The 20,684-nt window shown below is 37.8% G+C and overlaps 1 protein-coding gene and 2 long non-coding RNA genes across 4 annotated transcripts in view; 1 reads left to right on the top strand and 2 right to left on the bottom strand.

The window, feature by feature from the left end:
- klhdc8b (kelch domain containing 8B) overlaps positions 1 to 20,684 on the bottom strand; it is a 269,063-nt gene that overhangs the window by 215,008 nt on the left and 33,371 nt on the right. The window lies entirely within an intron of this gene.
- On the top strand, positions 1,733 to 4,913 carry LOC146681448 (uncharacterized). The gene is made up of 3 exons (XR_014918113.1): positions 1,733 to 3,588; positions 3,781 to 4,063; positions 4,291 to 4,913. It is a non-coding gene; the product is annotated as an uncharacterized LOC146681448 (long non-coding RNA).
- On the bottom strand, positions 7,260 to 9,459 carry LOC146681447 (uncharacterized). 2 transcript variants are annotated; one of them, XR_014918171.1, is made up of 4 exons: positions 9,401 to 9,459; positions 8,453 to 8,524; positions 7,771 to 7,872; positions 7,260 to 7,597 (listed from the first exon to the last, which is right to left on the bottom strand). It is a non-coding gene; the product is annotated as an uncharacterized LOC146681447 (long non-coding RNA). The 2 variants fall into 2 exon arrangements; XR_014918170.1 differs by having other exon boundaries at positions 8,453 to 9,457.

Genomic DNA, 20,684 nt, shown 5'->3' with positions numbered 1-20,684 from the left:
GAATTCCACAGTCTGGCGGCCACAGTAGCAAAAGCTCTATCACCCTTGGTTTTCAGTCTTGTATACTGAATAACAAGTAGGCCCTGGTCACAAGACCTCAGGGACCTACTAGGGGCATAGGGCTGTAAAAGTTCAATGATGTACGCTGGTGCTTGTTCTTGAAGAGCTTTAAATGTCAGAACCAGAATCATAAAATGGACTCTGAATTCAACGGGGAGCCAGTTCAGCTGTATAAGCAACGGTGTTACATGAGAGTATTTCGATGTTTTTGTCAGAAGCCTTGCTGCAGCATTTTGGACAATCTGCAGACGCTCCAGGGAGTTTTTGTTTAGACATGTAAACAGTGAATTACAGTAGTCCAATCGTGATGAAATGAATGCATGAATAACAATCTCCAGTTCAGTATGAGATACTATAGGGGTCAATTTAGAAATGTTTCTTAAATGATAGAAGCATGACCGAACCAGAGATTTGACGTGGACATCGAGGGTAAGAGCAGAATCAAAGGTTATCTCCAGGGTTCATGATAGAGGATTTCACAAATGTTGAAAGAGGACCAAGAGCATTCATTATGTTAGGTACATGTCTGTCTGGAGCACATACAAGGACTTCAGTCTTTTCTTCATTAAGTTGGAGGAAGTTGTCAGCCATCTAACTTTTGATGGTTTCTAAGCACACATTTAGAATCTGCAGCTTAGAAACATCTTCAGGTTTAAAAGATATATATATAGCTGGATGTCGTCTGCGTAGCAGTGGTAGCGAATGTCCTCAAAGGGGCTCAAAATATGCTGGAGAGGAAGTAGATATATTAAAAACAATAAGGGCCCCAGCACAGAACCTTGTGGCACACCATAGGACAGGGACGTGGAAGATGACCTGTACTTAGAGACTGCCGCAGAAAAGTATTGTTCATAGAGATACGAGGAGAAGCACTCTAAGGCAGACCCAGATACACCAACCCACTATTTCAGCCTTTCAAGCAAAATGTAATGGTCAACAGTGTCAAAGGCTGACGTGAGGTCCAACATTAGGAGTACAGAACACTTTCCTGCATCGTTTTGCATCAGAATGTCATTGGAAACTCTAAGAAGGGCTGTTTCAGTAGAATGAGCTCTACGAAAGCCAGACTGAAATTTGTCAAAGATATTATATTTGTCTAAAACTGCTGTAAGCTGCTTAGCCACAACCTTCTCTAATATCTTAGCAATTAATGGTATTTTTGAGATTGGTCTGTAATTGCTAGTGAGAGATGGGTCCAGCATAGGCTTTTTTAACAGGGGGTGTATAACAGCAGTTTTAAAATAAGCAGGGACTTTACCAGATCCCGGTGAGGAGTTATCTATGGTGAGCACACAGGGACCAATAGAGTGGAAGACATTTTTGAATAACGATGCGGGTAAAATGTCGAGTGAACAGGAGGATGCTTTTGTTGCATTAACTATTTTTTCCAGCTCTGATAGTGAGACGGGTAAAAATCTTTCTAAAACAACAGGCCGAGCTGGCGTGGGAACTGACAATGCAGATGCTGATGGGAACAATTTTTTCCTTACATTACTAATTTTTTCTAGAAAGAAAGAAAGAAATGTTTCGCAGTCTTCATTAGAAGAAATAATGGCAGCAGGTGGAGCAGGAGTAATAATATCAGTAATAGTGTCAAATAATACCTTAGGATTACCTCTGCTCTTTGCAACCAGATGAGAAAAATAAGCAGCCCTCGCATCTCTAATTGCATTGTTAAAAGAGGCTAAAAGATCCTTTAAATAAAGGAGATGAACATTTAAATGAGTTTTCCTCCATAAGCGCTCAGCTTTACGACAATCACGTTTTATGGAGCGGATGTTGTCATTTAGCCTGGGTAAGGACTTGGAAACAGAAACGGGTCTCATTTTAACCGGACAGATTTCATCTAAAATCGAAAAACAATGGTTATTAAATAGATCTGTTAAGAAATCAACGCCATTTTGCGGGAGATAGTGTTAAATTAAAAGCATCCGAGAAATTCTCCGCTGTGGAGGAATTTATGATGCGCGAGATAATTGTCCGGTGAACAGGAGACAAAGGCTCATGAAAAGACATGTTAAAAAGAATACAGTGATGATCAGAGATAAAAATGTCCTCAGAACAAATAGAATCAATATTCAAATCCAAGGTAAAAACAAGGTCCAGCATGTGTTCTTTGTTATGTGTGGGGCCTGACACATGCTGGGTAAAATGAAAAGAATCCATAATTTTGATAAAACCTCTGGCAAAGAGGTCGGAGTCATCAACATGTATGTTAAAATCCCCAACTAGAAGCAGTCTGGGCAACCTCATAGTAGAGGACAGGAAGTCGATAAACTCCGATAAAAACAAGCTATTTGGGCCGGGTGGACGATACACCACAGCACAATAAAAAGAATCCTTACTTCCGACTTTAATAAGCTGTAATTCAAAGGAAAGAAAGTGTCCAACTTTCACTGAGCGGCAGTTGAAACGGCCCTGAAACGCCACCGCGAGACCTCCTCCACGACCAGATCTCCGAGGCTGGCTGATGACGGAATAGCCGTTCGGGCACATTTCAATGAGAGACGAATAGTCCAAGTCCCGCTGCCAGGTCTCGGTCAGAAATAAGAAGTCCAGTTTTTTAGAAGATATAAAATTGTTAAGAACAAACGATTTATTAGTCAATGATCGGGCATTAAAAAGCACCATGTTCAGCGGGGTGGAAGCATCATTTTTCGCAGAGGCTCGAGTTAAAGGACGTAAATACTCGGGGTTTGAGCCTTCACGCTCATAGATTCCACTTTACCGAGGGGATGAAAAGCCAGTCAGCAGGAGAGTCTGGATGAACCCTTCTGAGGCAGCACGGTCTCGGAGAGCCGGGCATATCCAAGCAGGAACGTGGGAAACAAATTCCTCTCCATGGAGCTGTTCTGAGCATAGGTAACAAAGCACGCTCGACATCGCTTTCCAGTCAGACCCCGCCGCCAGAAAAGCCTAAGTTTCACCTGGATACCTGCTCTTCTTCCTCTCCTTCTCCGTGGTCTGCGGGGAACGCTGAGGATGCTGGCCGAGGATCCATCCACTGGCGGAGGATGGAAAGTGCCAAAGGAGGAGGAGGATGAGACATCTTGAGCCATCATTGAAGATCGGATGGATAACAGCGTCAAACGATCATAAACCAAGGCAGCCAGTACATCATTGATGCAAATAGAAAACAGCAGAGCAGAGAAAAACAGCACGACGAAAGAGCGTGACAAACTGCACACGGCAGCGGCAAAGCCAAACACAGGCACCATCATACCGGAAGCTCTGAGACCTTGGACAATCAGTCGTCACAACAGATGCTGTCAAGGCAGAAGAGATGAATGATGCATACAAACAGCTATCACGAGCAGCCTTTGGGAAATGCCAAACAATCAAGAATAAGTCAGGTCGGTCCTACATGGCAGCAGAAATTGTAGAAAGTGAATGCAAGTTCCAGCTCATCCAGCCAAATCAAACTCGGTGGAACTCAACATACATAGCTCTGGAGAGAATCATACGGCTCATACAAGAGAAGGGGGAGGATGCTATCAGGAATGTCTGTGAAGAATTCAAAGTGAAAATGTGAGTATTATTTCTTATTTCTAAAGTATGACATAAATGACACAGGTGGAAAACAATGCTGGAGCTAGCTCACTTATTTGTTTTTCAAACCTTTTTTTGAATTTTTAAAATGCATGTCCATACTTGGCTCTACATTCCACATCTATGCCTGAAGGTAATTTACTAAAAATCGTGTTGCTTTATGTCATACAGGCTGAGTCCAGCTGAAATTGCTTTCCTGATTGAGTCAGACTCCTTCAGTCAGAGACGAATACGCACATGGGGTGGCTCCTTCCTGTGATCTTCCAGCTAAAAGTTAAACTCAGCAGACTGGAGACCTCCACTAAAATGTGTCTCCCACTCATCAGAGCCATTCAGGATGGGGTCAAAAAGCACTTTGGTGGGATGATGGAAGACCCTGAACTGATTGCTGCTGCAATCCTTTTTCTGAAGTTCAAGACCACCTGGACTGACAGGCCTGATATCATAGAAGCAGGTCTGATTTCATAATTTAATATCATGCCGTAATCAGTTCGTTTCTTATGAATTTCAATAATTAATTAACTAAACAAACTATTAATTAAATAAAGTACAATAACATGCACTTTTCTACACAAACTGTAGTTTTTGTAATTCATGCACTTTAATAAACTCTTGTTGCCTCATTTATCCAAAATTAAATGTCAGAAATATTTAATGTGTTGTGTATTTGTCATTCAATAGGTCTGATCTATGTGAGACAACACCTTGACCAGATGGCAGAGGCTGGGGTGGAGCAAGTCAAGCAACATTCATCAGATGAAGAAGACTTCTTCTTTTCAATGAAGTCCAAAAGGCCACAAGGTATAGGAGAGCTGGATGGGTACCTTGCCTGTGTCTCGGACAAGATGGATCTGCTGAATTCATTTCCACACATCAAAAAACTTTCTCTCAAACTTAACACTGGCTTGCCTGCCTTAGCTGCCTGTGAGCGTCTCTTTAGCTGTGCTGGACTACTGTTCACTGCAAAACGATCAAGGATGAGCTCTACTAACTGTGAAAATCAACTGCTCCTCAAAATTAACAGTAAGTTCAGAGAGTAAAACTCTAGGATGGACACAAAGGAACTTTAATCTAGAGGTACAGTAGGGCAGGGCCAAGTTTAAAAAAATTAAAAAAACATCTTTATAGCAGCTGCCGTACAGTTCAGCTCAGTACTTGTTCTCTTATTTGACAGTTTAAAATACACGCTCATGTAAAAGAATGATATGGTTTTGTATTGAAAATACTGTGATACCTGACAGTTTGGTTGATTGGTTTGGTGACCATTACCCATTTTCATGTATAGACTTGCAGTTTAACTGCCACTGCACTTTAATTTGTGAAGTTTTTCTTTTCATTAAAAAAGAACTAACACGGTGGGTCATTTATATGAATACACCATAATAACATGGGAATGGTTGGTGATATTAAAGTCCTGTTTGTGGCACATTAGTATATGTGAGGGGGCAAACTCCTTAAGATGGGTGGTGACCATGGTGGCCATTTAGAAGTCGGCCATCTTGGATACAACTTTTGTTTTTTCAATAGGAAGAGGGCCATGTGACACATCCCGGCTGAACGGAGTGACGAATCACGCTTCTCCATTTGGCAATCTGAAGGACGAGTCTGGGTTTGGTGTAGACTTGTAGTCAAGACCGCCTAATCCGAGACCAAGACAAGACCAAGACCAGAGGGTATCGAGACCAAGACAAGACCAAGACCAAGTTGAGACGAGACCAAGACCGAGACCGAGTCGAGACGAGACCAAGACCAACGGGTGTCAGGCATATTTATGTGTTTTTGCTTTCGCACAGCCCTCCTCACCGCTGTCTACTGTCTCACTCACTTACTGAGAGGACAGACGGATGCTCCACTTGACTGTCGCGTCTCTCACCCTCTCTGTTTTTCACATAATGATATTGTCCTATATCCTCGCATGTGATTGGCCACAATATGGAGTGATTGGAGCATAACTGAGCCACTTTGTGAGAGCTGAGCAGCGAAAGGAAATTAAGTGAGGGTAAAAATGACTGAAAGATTATTATGGTCTGTTTTGAGTTTTGTTCAAAAAAGAATGACTTATATATATATATATATATATATATATATATATATATATATATATATATATATACATATATATATATATACATATACACACACACACACATATATATACACACACACATATATACATATGCAGGATACCTTAAACTAGTTTTTTAATTAAGCAGCAAGGCAGAACAAAGTCGGGCCTGTATCAAGACACAGGGACTAAACCCCAATTCAACCAGACCCAGAATTAAAACAGGACTACAACAGTAACCAAGACAGAACCAGAATCAGAACTAGATGATAGTAGCACTAAAAATCATCATAGACCTGCACTACACTGTAAAAACTGTGACTAGAGGTTACTTAAAAAAGTTATGGCAACAAAGTGACACTTGAAATAATTAAGTAGATTTTAATTTCAAAAGATTTATGTAAAATGTAGAGAAAATGTTAATTAAATTCAAATAGAAAACAAAAGTAGATATTAATAGAATTAAACTGTAAATATGTGTTGGATTTAGGGTCAAAATCTCAAACTGAAGGTTGAAATTGCCCAACTTTACCAAAAAAAATAATTGATATGAAATAAGTCTCTGAGAAAAATTACTTTGAATTTACTAACTATCTGGCAAAGGTTTAGTAAAAACTTCCTAAAATATCCATTACAAAGAAATGAAATCTTCTTGTTTTTTCAGTAAAACTCAAATTGGATTCAATAATTTTCCAAATAAACCTTAAAAATAATGACTGAATAATAAGAGAAAATGAAATGAATTTTACTTATTTTCTGAGTAAAATGAATCAATTTCACAAAGAAAACATCAAAACAGTCATTTGTTTTATTGTGGAAAATAAAACACAGTAATTTATAATATAACATTTTTCTGCTCGTATACACTGAATTCTCATCAACAATCTCCTGATCTCCTAAATACATTCATTCCTCTGCTGTAAATTTGTTTTAGTGTCATAAACAGTTTATCACACAGCTTTGTGTACAGAGCAACAGCAACATAAACTGCATGAATGTAAACCAGTTTTGTAAAAAAGAAATTAATCTTTAGACTGTAATATCAACATGAACCTGAAATTTGAATATCCTTTACCGTTTCCTTTATCTCTGTTACTTATTTATGATTGACAAACAAAAACTTTAGTTTGTCAATCTTTTGTTAAATTGAATCACTCAATATAACTGTAGAACAAAGGTTTTTCACTCATGTACATGGAATATCAATAATGTAAATCAACCTTTTATCCCAATTTGGATGTTTAACCTGAGAAAATCTAAGACACATGTAAGAGGAAGTAACATTTCTACAGCTACAGGACTGCACTTCTGTTAAATTTTAAAGTTGTTTTAAACCAATGTTTTATAGTAACATACACTATAAACAAAGAAAAGCTTCACTAGTGATTCCTCCAATTTGCTGCCTTTCAAACAGAATATTCCTAAGAAACTTGTAGGTAATAAAAAACAAAATTAAAATGAAGAGCACAAATACAGCCTGACACATTGCAGGTCATTTGGGTAAGATATGAATAAGATGAAATTAACTTAAAAACTGAAAAGATAGCTGCATCTAACAAAGACAAACCAAAGGTTTTCAGTGAGCTTACTTCCCTTTCATTCTTTCAGAGTCCTCGTTTAAGCCAATAACTTGTTCTTGAGGCTGTTCACTTTTGGTGAGAGCTTAGCACAATCCAGTTCAAGGAAAAGTTTCTGGAATACTTCCAAGGTGTATTTTAGCTCTTTGGGATAGGCAAGATCGACTGCATATGTCAATCCAACCAGCATTGCGCATGCTCTTGGAAAATTGCCCAGAGCAGGCATAACTCTCACACCCTCCAGCACAATGCCAATGTCATCCTCCTCAGATCCAACAGCCTTGATTTTGTAGATTTTCATCCTCTGTTCAGAAAGATCTTGTGACACACCATCCTCATCAGCATCCTGAAACAACAAACACATGGGTTTTCTGACTGTAGTTGCACACATGAAATATTTCCTGGACACATCCTGTAGCTGAATGACAAATAAAACATGATAATGCCTCAAATTATTTGAAACTTGACAAACACATATGAATAACAAAAACAGAATAATGTTTCTACTTCAACACTTACACTGTACTCTTTGATCAGTTGATCAATGGACTCCCCAAGGTACACCATCAAGCACTGAATAACCAGATTTCTGGTTATGTTATTGCTAGGATTGCTTGGTGACTGAAAATGAGCAAGAATTCCAAAAATTACCATCAGATAAGTGACCATTTATTAAGACAAAACTGTGAGAATTGGCAGTATTAAAAAAAACTGTTAAATATCAAATTATCATCACATGGAGCATTATGTGCGATAATTAGCTGATGTTAATGCACATGCCTGGGTGCTGACAGTCAACACAAAGGTATTGTCAACATGCTTGACAGGTTCAATCTTTAAATGTGTCGTTTTAGTAAATTACATTAATTTAGTCATTTAGTTTTTTTTATCTAATTTAGTTTATGTTCGTCAGAAAGGGTTTTTCCTTCTTGGGACAAAACAAAAACCCAGCAATACCTGTACTTGTGTTTTTTTGTTTGTTTTTTGTTTGTTTTTTTTACTAAGAATAGACATGTATTTAAAATACAATTAAAACATGAAACCCATAATTGTGTTGTTAATTATATCAGTGACGTCCTGGCGTCCTCTTGCACTGACAAAAACATGCAAACAAATTAGTGGAGCTGTGCACCATGCAAATGAAATTTGACAAAAAAATTCTTTAAATAAAATTCCAAGCTGAAATGTCTGTGGAAAATACCTTGGCTATGATAGCCTGCAACTTCAATCCCATGCTGATCAGGTGAATTTAAGTTGAGGGATCTTCCATTACCTGAAAGGAAAGCAACATTATCATTTTTGACGTTTAGTCAGCTGTGTAAAAACCAAGGAGGAACCCACCCGGGGGATTAATAAAGTTTTATTTTATCTAATCTAATCTAATAACTTTAATCTCAGCCAAACCGATTTACTCACGAACAAATAAAACACTGAAAAAAACCAAACAATAACATTTTTAGGTTGTCTAAGTGACTTATACATTACGTTTAAACTGAGTAGCGAAACCCCGCGGTGATCTGAAAATGATGTGCCGGGAGTTGTGCCGTTCTCAGCGGCTTCAGTGACCCTCGAGCTCCCGGCTTGCTATCGAGCTGGTGGGTAGCAGATGCTCCGAAAACGTCGAAGCACTTTTGCAAACATGCGATATCTTGATAAACCGAGCAGATATTTGATGTTTACACAGCTACTTTCGCGCCTGAAAATATGTTAAAAGTTTATTTTGTGACCCAGAAAGATTACTAAGAGTAATTTTAAAACTTAGTAGCGGCCGCCATTATTGGAAACTGGAGTTCGAAAAACTGACTGTGGCTGACAAAATCACTCACAACTGACCGCAAAACCTTTTCATGAACTTTTAAACGTGGATGAAAGACGTTAAAACTCATCGGAATATACCGTTGATATTTTTTAATACGGTAAAACATGTGGTTAGTTAAAGCTGTTCAGTAACACAGTCGTGAAGGCTTGGAAAGTGACCTTGTGCTAGCAGTCCACTAACTGCCATTTGTGTAAAAATACGATACTATCATTACAGTGATGATTATTAATAAAATTTCGACGTATCATACTGTTTAAAACCTTTACTCAAAACCGATATACGTTATTGTTTAAACCGTGTCTTATATTTGAACAAATTAAGAAGTCTTACCTCTGACAAAATGGAGACGTCCACTCATGAAGCGCGTGTGTCCTGCACGTGGCACAAAGGATTATGGGCAGAAGTGTACAATGATTAAAATGAAAATGCTTTCATCAGTTAAATCTATTAGATTTCTTAAATTTTTTTAGTACTCAAACATTTTTTTTAAATCTACTCAACAAACCATTGCTGAATTTACCCCAAACAAAACTGTGTAAATTTAAATAACTGAACATCTCAAAATTGTTGAATTTTGCTTAGATTTGATTAAAACTACTCATACACGTTTTTACTGAGTAATAATTACTATTACTCTCCTATTAGATTCTAATTAACCCCAATCACAGTTTTTACAGTGTACACTTATTTTTTAATTCTACCAAAGTACAATATTTAGATTGAGAAAAGTTTATATAATTATTTAGCCTTGTTGTGCAAACAAGCCTGCATAACTTAATAAATATAGAATTTGAAAAGTAACAAATGCTATCTAAAAAGAAACACTAGGTACTAGATACATGTTCTGATGAGTTTTGGCAAACAACCATTTGACTAACATGTGTGTCTCACCTGCTCTTGTTCCATCTCTGTTCTGTCGTCATTCTCTCTCTCCCTCTCTGTTCCTCTCTCTCCCTCTTTGTGCTGACAATCAAGCCAAACACCAACATCATCAAATATACAGTTGAAACCAGATATTTACATACTCTTCAGATAAAAACACAAACAATTTTTTAATTGTAACATCAAATCAGAGTAAATGTTGTTTTTTTTTAGATTGATAAATATAAAAAACATATTTGTTAACTTTAAGAGTAAAGAGAGAAACTATCTGTATTTCTTAATTGCAAATAGCACCAAATTGTATTCAAACTTGAGCCACACTTATGGAGCTCCACAATTCTTTTCCTGGTGTTTTGGTTGACATCTCTTGATTTTCCCATGTCAAAGAAACAGGCTCTGTGTTTTGCCTTATATGCATCCACAGCTGTGCCACTAATTTACTCACATGGACTCTACTAACCTATCAGAAGCTTCTTCAGCTCAGAATGGAATCCTCTGGAGTTTTCTTATTAATTAACAATAAACTTAGTGTATATGTACTCCTAAATTTGATGAAAGTGATTAAAATAGACAGCTCCCTCTTTTTATTCTGACATTTAACTAATTCAAAAGATATTTCAACATTTATTTATCTAAAACAAAAGTTTACTCTAAATTGATGTTTAACAGTAAAAAAAAGTTTTTATGTTTTCTCCCTAAAGTGTATGTAAATATCTGGTTTCAATTGTGAATATACTGCTGTGTATTGAAATTCCTCTTGTTTTGCATAGATATACTGAACAACATCCAAAGCATAATATATAAAATAACATCTACCTGAGTTTTTTCAGAAGCTCCTTATGTCATTTGTTGTGTTCATCAGTACACAATTGAAACCGATTTAGAGAGTTTGTTTAGCCGTGGAGGGTAACAACTGAAAATATGAAATGCAAGCTAAGACTCTCTAGAAAATCAGGACGAGGACTGAAGGCAATAACATTTGATTTGGGATAATGATAAATTCAGGCCTTTAACGGAGTAATAAATCTGATTACTTTTTTGTTTTCTTTTTGCTGTCTGAGAGGAGTGTATGTTCATGTAGTATTTAGAATGTTGGACTGTTTGTAAGTCATTAAAATGTAAAAAAAAAAATAAAGATATTGTTGGAAAAAAAAGACTCTCTAAAGAATCAGCATTGCTGTTCAGCTTTTTATTTATCCATTTGTTGATTCACTCGAAGAGCAAGTAACGCAACCAAGTGATCAGTTTGATATCAATCTTTTGTGATACACCGTCATATTTACATTATTAGTTCAGTACGAATGATTTGCTTTGGTACCTGGTCAAACTTAAGCTCTCCTCTGTCTGCAGCAAACTCGCAGGCAGCAGCTTCTCCCCCCTCGCTCACATGGGTGCTGTGCTCAGTCGCCTAGTGCCTGAGCTCGGATCATGCCAAAATTAGGGGGAATTTACGACAGTGCGCTCTGTGCTTCGTGTGTTGTTTTTGTTTTATACAGTTGTCAGTCAGGCATCTAACTAACAAATTACACTCCAAAAGACCCCATGCTTCCGAAAAAATGACCCGGGCTTAAGCCCAGTAAGCCCCCCCCCCCCCACCCCCCCCCCACCCCCCGGCTCTGCTGATGGTTGAAATCTCCCGAACACTATGTCGATTTGAGAACACAAGACCGAAACATCAAGACCGAGACCAAGACAAAAGTCCGTCGAAACCAAGACAAGACCAAGACCACGTAAAAGTGGTCTCGAGACCGGTCTCGAGACCAAGACCGGTCTCGGGACATCCAACTCTAGTTTGGTGGTTGGCAGGTGAACTGTAATTGTCTGACTGCACTGTGCCAAGTGTAAAGTTTGGTGGTATGGCGTTGTTTTTCAGGAGTTGGGCTCAGACCCTTAGTTCCAGTGACAGGAACTCTTGATGTTTCAGCATACCAAGACATTTTGGACAATTTCATGTTCCTGACTTCTCGTCTTTCCATCAGTGTCTGACCTCACAGCTGCACTTCTGGAAGAACCTTGTGGAAAGCCTTCCCGAAAGAGCTGACGTTGTTACAGCAGCAAAAGGTCAGGCAGCATTATATTAAATGCTGCATTAAGAGTCAGATGATTTTCATGCTTAAAGACTGAACAAGGTCGAACAGCGAGTGAGTCAAGTTAAAAATAAATAAACAAAACCACTAAAACTCAAGATTAAACATTCAGCATCTACTTGTTAATTCTTTTACATAAACTGAAATGCAAAAGAATGGCATACCAGCCTAAAGGGTTTGACCATATCAACTCTCATTTATCCAGTGACAGATTTCCTTTGCTTCATGCCTCACATTCAGGTGAAAATACTGAATGCATTCAGCAGGGCTAAACCGAACGAGCAGAAACAGCAACTGAACTCTATCTCAAGCAGATGAAAGCATTTGTTGTCTTTGATGCCTGCCTGTGTGTGTGTGTGTGTGTGTGTGTGTGTGTGTGTGTGTGTGTGTGTGTGTGTGTGTGTGTATGTTTTCAGTTTCATAAGCTCTGTGTTGCCTTGGCATCCCACTGGTTATAAAGGCAACTACATAAACAACAAGAATTCTATTTTACTATTAGTCTCCCTTGATTTTGGGAGGCGAGCTGCGTTATTGTGACACTATAAAAGCATTTTCCTAAGCAATGAGGAAAGTAGTTTGGTGAGATATTATATGAAATGCCTCCGACTAAATTTAACATCTACAGCTTGCCATATCATAGAAACTTTCCCCCACTTCCTCCATTTCTAAAAAGAAAACCTTGCTGAGGCTCTGCATTACTTCTCGTGAGTCTACCAGGGAGAACAGCAGACATGGCAAACTCAAAGTTATGCAAATGTATTTGATTTGGCTCAAAGTTTATTACTAGAAAACATCATCTCTGTCTGCTTAGACTCTTTTCTTCTCTCTCCTTTGATGCTGTGGCTAATGATGACAAAAAGATGGCTCAAAAGCCCAGACATTATCAATTTGTAAACTGGCTCTCTTTGAACTACCATAGGTATGTCATTTACACATCTAATTGAGCTGTTTCATTATATAATACCAAAAATAGTACATACCATTCTCCCAATGCTCAGCTGTTGGAGATTATTAAATTCTGTGGTAATCAGCTGTGAATGGTGTCATGTTAGAGCATGCATGGCAGATGTGACTATGACCAGGACTCCCTGGGGTGCTCTGTCCCTACTAGCAACACATGCTGACAGCCTAATACAGTGACTTGACAACACAATAACTGCATTGCAGCTACATGCAAAGAATCATGGAAAATTTTAGAACATTTACAGCACTGTATGTCTTCAGGGATTGTTGTTTTTGTTTTTTTTTCTTTCTGAAAATGTGAAAATGTGCAAATCTTTCTCAATGAAATCATTTGTCAAAATACAAGTCTGACTCTGCCCTACAGTGTATAGCTTTTTTGGCAGCGTAGCATAGGCTTCACCACCACACGCCTGAGATGTGTCCCCTTTTCTACCTTGAATGTGTTATGAATATTTGTTTATGTCAAAATGTTGCCAGTGGCATATTTAAGAGAAAACTGTCAGTAATTAAAATAACATCTGAATAACATGAGAATATAATCGCAGCCTGCAGATCTGCCCAAATCTCACAGGGCCCTAGCAACAAAAAAGGACAGCTATAAAACCAGAATACAAACATGTGTGAGTATTATTATCATATTATTTGTTCTCATAAACCATATTGAGCTGTTGGTGTTTAATTTCCAGTTATAGAGTGCTAGTTTTGCAAAAGTTGCAATGTTTGAAGAGTTTTTAGGTCAAAAGTGAACTGGAAATACATCAGAGATCCCAGAGGTTTAGACAAACAGCTACCAAAATAAAACAGGAAGTCAGTGACTAAACCAGAGACAAGACCCTAACACACCAGAATAGAAACTGGAAAATAAACAGAAAAAAAATCTGAAAGAACAGTAAAATCGAATCGAAATTATAAACAAACTCAGAACCAAACAGAACATCAAATAATAAACAAGAATTTAAAATCCAAGAAAACTCAAAACCTGCAGTCCAAAAGCCAGGGCCATTACAACAGGCCTGAGTTATCATGCTCTGAGTGACAGGTATGGCTTGTTTGGAAAAGTTGTACGGAAAAAAGCTTGAAATACTTGGCACGGGTCTGGTCACTTTCAAACCAGTGACGCCATAACCTCTTTGATTGACAGGTTCAGGTTACAGAATTAACACTGTGACCACAATGTAAGCACTGTTTTATACTGTACTTCTCTACAATTTGGAAAGCTTTTCCTAATCAACCATCAAAAGTTACTTCTTGCTGTGCAGTAGTAAAAATACAGAAAACTCTTTCATATGAAGAAATGCTAAAAAAAAATAAAAAAAACAGGCAGGTTTTGGGCACAGATTCAAAATAGACATTAAATACAGGAAAAGACTTTGTGGAAGTTGGCCCAAAGGTCTCTAGTAAGATATGTGTAATCATCAAGTGGGAAACTTCCTCTGAGACTACAGTGACTTCAGCGGCATACTGCCAAAAACCTCCAGGGGATACTTTCAGTACATCCCCAACAAAGTCATTAAACTGCTGCTACGCTGCTACTGCTGCTGTTGAGATAAGGACAACTGGAACCACAAGAAGGTACAAAGAAAAGTTGCATAGCAGCACTTATTCAGCTCTGACTCTTTTTTCCCCACTATTCACAGTGTTGTGGGTTTGAACCCCAGCATGTGTCCTTGGGCAAGACACTAAATGCAAGCTGCTTCAGATGGCAAGCAACCACCTTACATGGCAGATGTGCTCTTACTAGTATACAGGTGTATGCTTTACAGATATATGCAAGCTTGTGTTATAGATTTTTTAATCATTATAAAAATCTTAAACAACATCCACGGTTGTTCTGCAGCGGAGTTTTATGTTGGAACTCATGCAACAGAGCAACAACAGAATTGTAACCACTAAACACCAAATAAATTTCATTTGATTGCAGTTCAGCCTCCAGCCACAAATAATGTTAATTGCAGTGAGAACATCTCAGCTATGAAAAATTCTGATTGCTGCATGTTACACAGCTACATCACTATCTCATCAAGCTCACAGGGGTCTAAGAAAAAACTGAGACAATATGATTTCTGTGTTTCAGTTTTTCCAGACCTGAGTGGGGTGCTGTTTGCTACAGCTGTTATGGCTGATAAGCTAGCACCAAATCCCCTCGATTAAATATTTTTGGATCAGTGAAAGCAGAATATGACAGTTACAGAACTCAAACCTGAATCAGTTTGATTTGCCTTTGTGGATTTAGGGGTTAGTAATTTAACAGAAGAGTTAAAGCTGCACTTACAAAATTTTTCTGCCTTTACCCTCTCAAACTCTTTAAAAAAGCAGTTTTATGGTTTAATAAATGAGATGGAAGCTTTCCAGGGAAACTGGATCACTGGAAACCAAGAACTAAACTGCTACACTCAACTTCAAAGTTTATACAAAAGAACAAAAAAGGTCAGTTACATTTAGACCCCACAATTGTAAAATACTTAAATAATGAATGAAAGTACTTGCTTTGAACCTTGAATAAAATCAAACGGTGTGCTTCAAAGACTGCAGATGTGACATGTGTGCTGTGTTCCTTCTTCCAGTCCCTGCAGCTCTTTACCTTAAAATAACACTGTGTTTATAACACAGTGTAACATACAGCTGTGAATAAATAAGGACATGTAAGATTTCATCAAAGCTTAGGATTTCTTTTATATTATGCAAGATGAGAAAAGTCTAATAACTTAGCTAAAAATGTAATAAAATCAAGTCAAAGCCAAAACTCTGAAATAAACATAACAGTACAGTTTTTTATAGTAACCGAATATATATGTGAAGTGGTCGCAGCATTTCAGGCGCAACAACAGACTGTGTGAAATTTGTTCCCCCATCATGCCAAAAAACAAAGAGTTAAATCGAGAGATAGTCTGTGTTTGAGCTGAATAAGCAGGAACAGTTGGTAAACCAACAGTGTCTTGCAACCAAACGCACAGTACAAATTTATTCTCAAAAGGGTGACAAATGTGTATCATATGATCCACAAGCATAACTGAAGATTTACAAATGTGTACAGAGATTTGTGTGTAATTTTTGAGGACTCCTAAAATGAGTATTCCAATCCACGCACAAATAAAACGCAATGTGAACGCAAGAAAAATAAAAACAAACATTTATAAATGTGTCTTAAATAAATACTGATCATTTAAGCAGAAATTTTCAATATTCAACCAAACAAATCTGATCATGTTTGCTTCCAAAAAGCTTCCTGTGAATGCAAATGTCTAATGTCATGTGTAACATTCTTGATGCTCACTTAAAAGAATGATAAACGCAGAGATACACACAGATCACGTTGCATGTGCACATGGAGTTTTGAGTCTTTTCACACTTTAAGCCATCATTAGGTTCCTAAATCTTGAACTAAATCCGGTTTAGATAACAATAGCAGAAATGGAGATTAGATCCTTGTGGTAAATTTTTTAACAGTAGCCCATATTAATCTAGCAAATACCTCATAATGGTTTATCATAGTTCATTACCATTTCCTCTAACAAAAAAACATGAAATTAGGAAATGGCATTATGGAACTAATGAGACATAAAAATATTTTGCTGCTTTTGGATGATATCATCTAAAAACAATTCAAGCTAAGGTTTACATTTGTTAGCATTAGATTGACAACGCATTTTGTTAAAATGTTTCCAAGTGGTTTATCTAGTTTTTCATCTGTTTACCTTTTGAAAATAAACATACCTTACCATGAGCACTAGGCAATAAAATGATAAAATATGAGGACATGGTCAATATAAACTGGACAGAACTCATTCCACCCCCGTTTTAACAGACAGCACAAAAGGCTAATGACAATGAGAGTAGTGCCACACTGAACCAATCGCAAGGAGGGAATATAGTCAGAGTTAAATCAGGTTAAGTTAAGGAAATGTTAATGAAAATTCAAGCGACAGCGTTACTGAACATGACACCCCAACAGATCCTCGTCTTTTCAGCCCAGGGCTCAAAAGACGAAGACACTGTTGAAAAGAAAGAAAGTGTACTTTATTGGTCCCCGTGGGGAAAATCCCTCTCTGCATTTAACCCATTCACTCAGTGAAGCAGTGGGCAGCCACTGGGCGCCCGGGGAGCAGTGTGTAGGGACGGTACCTTGCTCAGGGGTACCTCAGGGTAGTTGTTCAGGGGAATCGAACCCCCGACCTTCCGATCATGGGGCCACCACTCTACCTACTGAGCTATCCCTGCCCTGTAAATATAACGTTCCTGAGGAACAAACAGAAAGTCAGACAGAAATAGACTAGCATACATTGCTATGTGTGTCAAAAGCGTGTTTCCACAACAGCATGTAATACCAAAAAGCATTTTTTACCATCTGAAAAAGAGCCAATGCTGCACAGCTGAACAATGTAAGACTTTACAGCCCCCAGCACTTTCTCCCATACCATGCCTTATGACGGATAAGAGACACGGTGTTATCATGAATGTAAAAGCCTACTTAATGTAAAGGGCGAAACGCCAATGAGCACAGTCGCAAATGTTGGATTTAACTGCCTGAGTAAAGGAAATGATCCAACGCCTGTGTCTTAAACATTTCTCCTCCAGCTGAGTGTAGAGAGACAGCAGTGTCATACTTTGCTATCACATTGCATTTGTGGTCAAGTCACACATTTGATTCATATAAGCCTCAGCATAAACGAGGAGGGTGACAGAATTAGTGATTTATATCACAATGCAGATCAGTATTGGCTGATATGAAAAATGTATCATGATAAGATTTTGCCCAGCTCTACATACCATAGGCGTTTTGCAAATTGCAACAGCTGCGCCTGCCGTCTGACACAATGTCTCTCATTTACTTCTGCATGTGGAAATATTTTTGCCTCGCACAACAAAAAAGTGTGCACGCAAAATTGCAGTCAGATTCGTGGAATGGAAACCAGCCTATTTTGTTCTTCTTGTCATTTTATCTTATGTGATGTTAGTAAATGAGAATCATGTAAATGCTGTTTTGGTTAGGATTATATCACCAAATGTTACTGTGTCTCTTGACAGTTTTCATGTGGGCAGGGATGTTCTTTAAAACAAACTGAACACTCTTGTACGTTTGGACTTAACTTAAGCCAAAAAAGTATATGAAACTACAACTGGCTGCATTATGACACCTTTGCTCTCTTTATTCCATGTGTCCATAGAGTAAGCCAGGGAAGGCACAAACAACCAAAAAGACAAGGCTCCAAATAAGTAATGGAGGTTGTGAATATCACTTCCTCTGATACAATTACTGCCTTTGCAATTCTATTAAGTATACCTTGGGAATGTTTGTACCAAGTATTTATTTATTTATTTCATTTTTTTACCTGTTGCTATCATTTGGTTTTATAAATAGATGTTTGTTTGTTTTTTACCCCTATGCATTTTTTTACTCCAGCTGAAATAACAGAGGTTCTGAATAGGCTCTGGGACTAGCCAACAGACAGTAATACTAGTAGATTATTCCAAAAACTTCAATCAGACAGAGGATTGGAGCCACTGGAGGGACAAGATTAGTGGTTAAATAACCAAGACTAAGGTAATTTTTAGATTACCTTAGCAAAATAAATGTTACTCACCAAATTGAGAAGTATGTGACTGCTATGTAGATAAATGCTAATGACAGCTGCTACTGAGAAAACAGACAGAAGAATACGACCCTTAGTTCCACTCAGTACTTACACACCATAAACTCAAGCTGGATGGACTAGATACTGATGTTAACATCCTTAGCCTGCCATAGGAGAAGTTCCCTTATTCAGCAACCCTTGCAATTCAACCAAAAAGTAGATAAATTATTCTTTTTTCTGAAATGTCTTTAACATAATCACAACACGAGGATTTCCATCTCCAGCTGTCTTTGCATTCCCCTGCATCTGTTAAGAAAATCCATTTCTTTTTATTGCTTATTCTGATTGTTGGATTGTCCCACGACAAGAGAAATTTGTCTTGCTGATATGCAAATTTGTAAAAAGGGAACATTTCAGATAGAGCTGATCAGCTGATCAAACCACGTCACAAGAGAATTCCCTCACAGCAGTGAGGCTAAATATGTATGCACTAGTATTTTAAAATAGGAATAATGGAGGATAAACTTTTGGAGGTTATCGTGATAACACGGAGAGGAGTAGGTTTTAAATAACGACATTGGTAAGATAAAGTTTAATTATAATTGCTTAAAATCAAAATGCTGAGGCGCATTGGTCCCAGTGGTTTGCTTGGTATCTGTGGCAGCTCTTAGTTTAACAGGAGTGAAGATGAATGTCAAATCTCTGCCTGATTTCTGACATGAATTTCAGTCACATTTGTTACTGACTCAGGATTAACACAGTGAATGCTTGAAGGCAGCTGAGTGCTTGAACATGATCATTTAAACCCTTCCTCCCCTACAGTGAAGGAATCCGATGGCCATTTGCCTGCTTGACCCTCTTGTCTGGGTCACTGCAAAGTGTGGTAATCGGCTTTATTCTATGTTGCAAACACTTTGCATGAATGAACCTTAAGTAATCATTATGTAATTAGGCAGGCTTACTGAGATTATTATCATTATTATTTACTGAAACACAGCTAAAATCATCTTCATCATCATTACAGTAACAGGGAGCACTCGGAGCACAAACCTCCACCAAGAAAGCTCAATCTATGTACAGTATTGTATTTTGTATGCATTTGTTTTGTTTTCTTTATTCTTTTTAAAGGTAATTTAAGATTTTTCATTTAAAAAAATTGTGAAAGTTTGACCTTATTTGAGCTTGAAGAACAGGTCGGAGGTCCAAAGTAACGTGATATTTAGAATCCCCATTCATCTTTTCTATATGTATCTATTTGTGGTCAATACAAACAATGACAGTAAGAAAAATAGTTTTAATAGCTCTATATAGTGTGATGACCTACTGCACCCTGCCTTCCTTTTGGCCACCATTTTTCCACCCATGCACTCCTTCACACCACTGATGGTACTAACTACACACACCATAGTTTGTGTTTTTGACAATAGGTTTCTTTTTTCTGTTTTATTTACTTAAAATAAAATCGTTTTGGAAGACATTCCTATGCATCTCTGGGTTTTTGCCATAGCCATGGTTTGTGACAAGTGGGGGCTTGTCCGGGATATGTTTTATTATTGAAACTATGCTTAAAATTCTTCTGCCTTTGTTTCTATTAGCAACATTTAGGAAATGATAGTGGTAAAATAGCTAAATATCACATATTTTGCATCTAAATATCATGTCACATTTGACCTCTGACCTCACCTGAACACACGATAAAGGTGACCCAATAATGTGTTGTAGCTTTAAAGAAAGTATTGTCAAGAGAAAGAGAATGAGCTGCCTAATTAGTTATACTCTAGTATAATATCAAATAAGCTCAACTTAGAGATGTCAACAAAAGAAAACTGCACCAGCCTTACCAGTTATGGATGATTTAGCCTTCTGCAGTGAATCTTTGTAGAGCCTACAATGTAACCTACTTAAGTGGCCAATGCTGTTTGCAGCATTCATGTATTTGCGTAGTGTTTAAGTCTTAATTAACATGCTGATGTGTCCCGCTGTTTTATTTGCAGTGCCAGACACAATAGAAACAAATATAATACTGGGACTTTTTTCCTGGGTCCCCTATCTTTGTTGTGGTTAAGTTTGGGTTTTATTCTTTGTTTTTCCAGATACAAGCACATCATG

The sequence above is a fragment of the Copadichromis virginalis genome, linkage group LG23 (assembly GCF_057382275.1).
Source record: "Copadichromis virginalis isolate Kocher_CV1m ecotype Utaka linkage group LG23, C_Virginalis_male_GT1.1, whole genome shotgun sequence".
Classification (NCBI taxonomy): domain Eukaryota; kingdom Metazoa; phylum Chordata; class Actinopteri; order Cichliformes; family Cichlidae; genus Copadichromis; species Copadichromis virginalis.
Note: the sequence above shows the minus strand (reverse complement) of the source record. Positions and strands in the feature narration are given on the sequence as shown.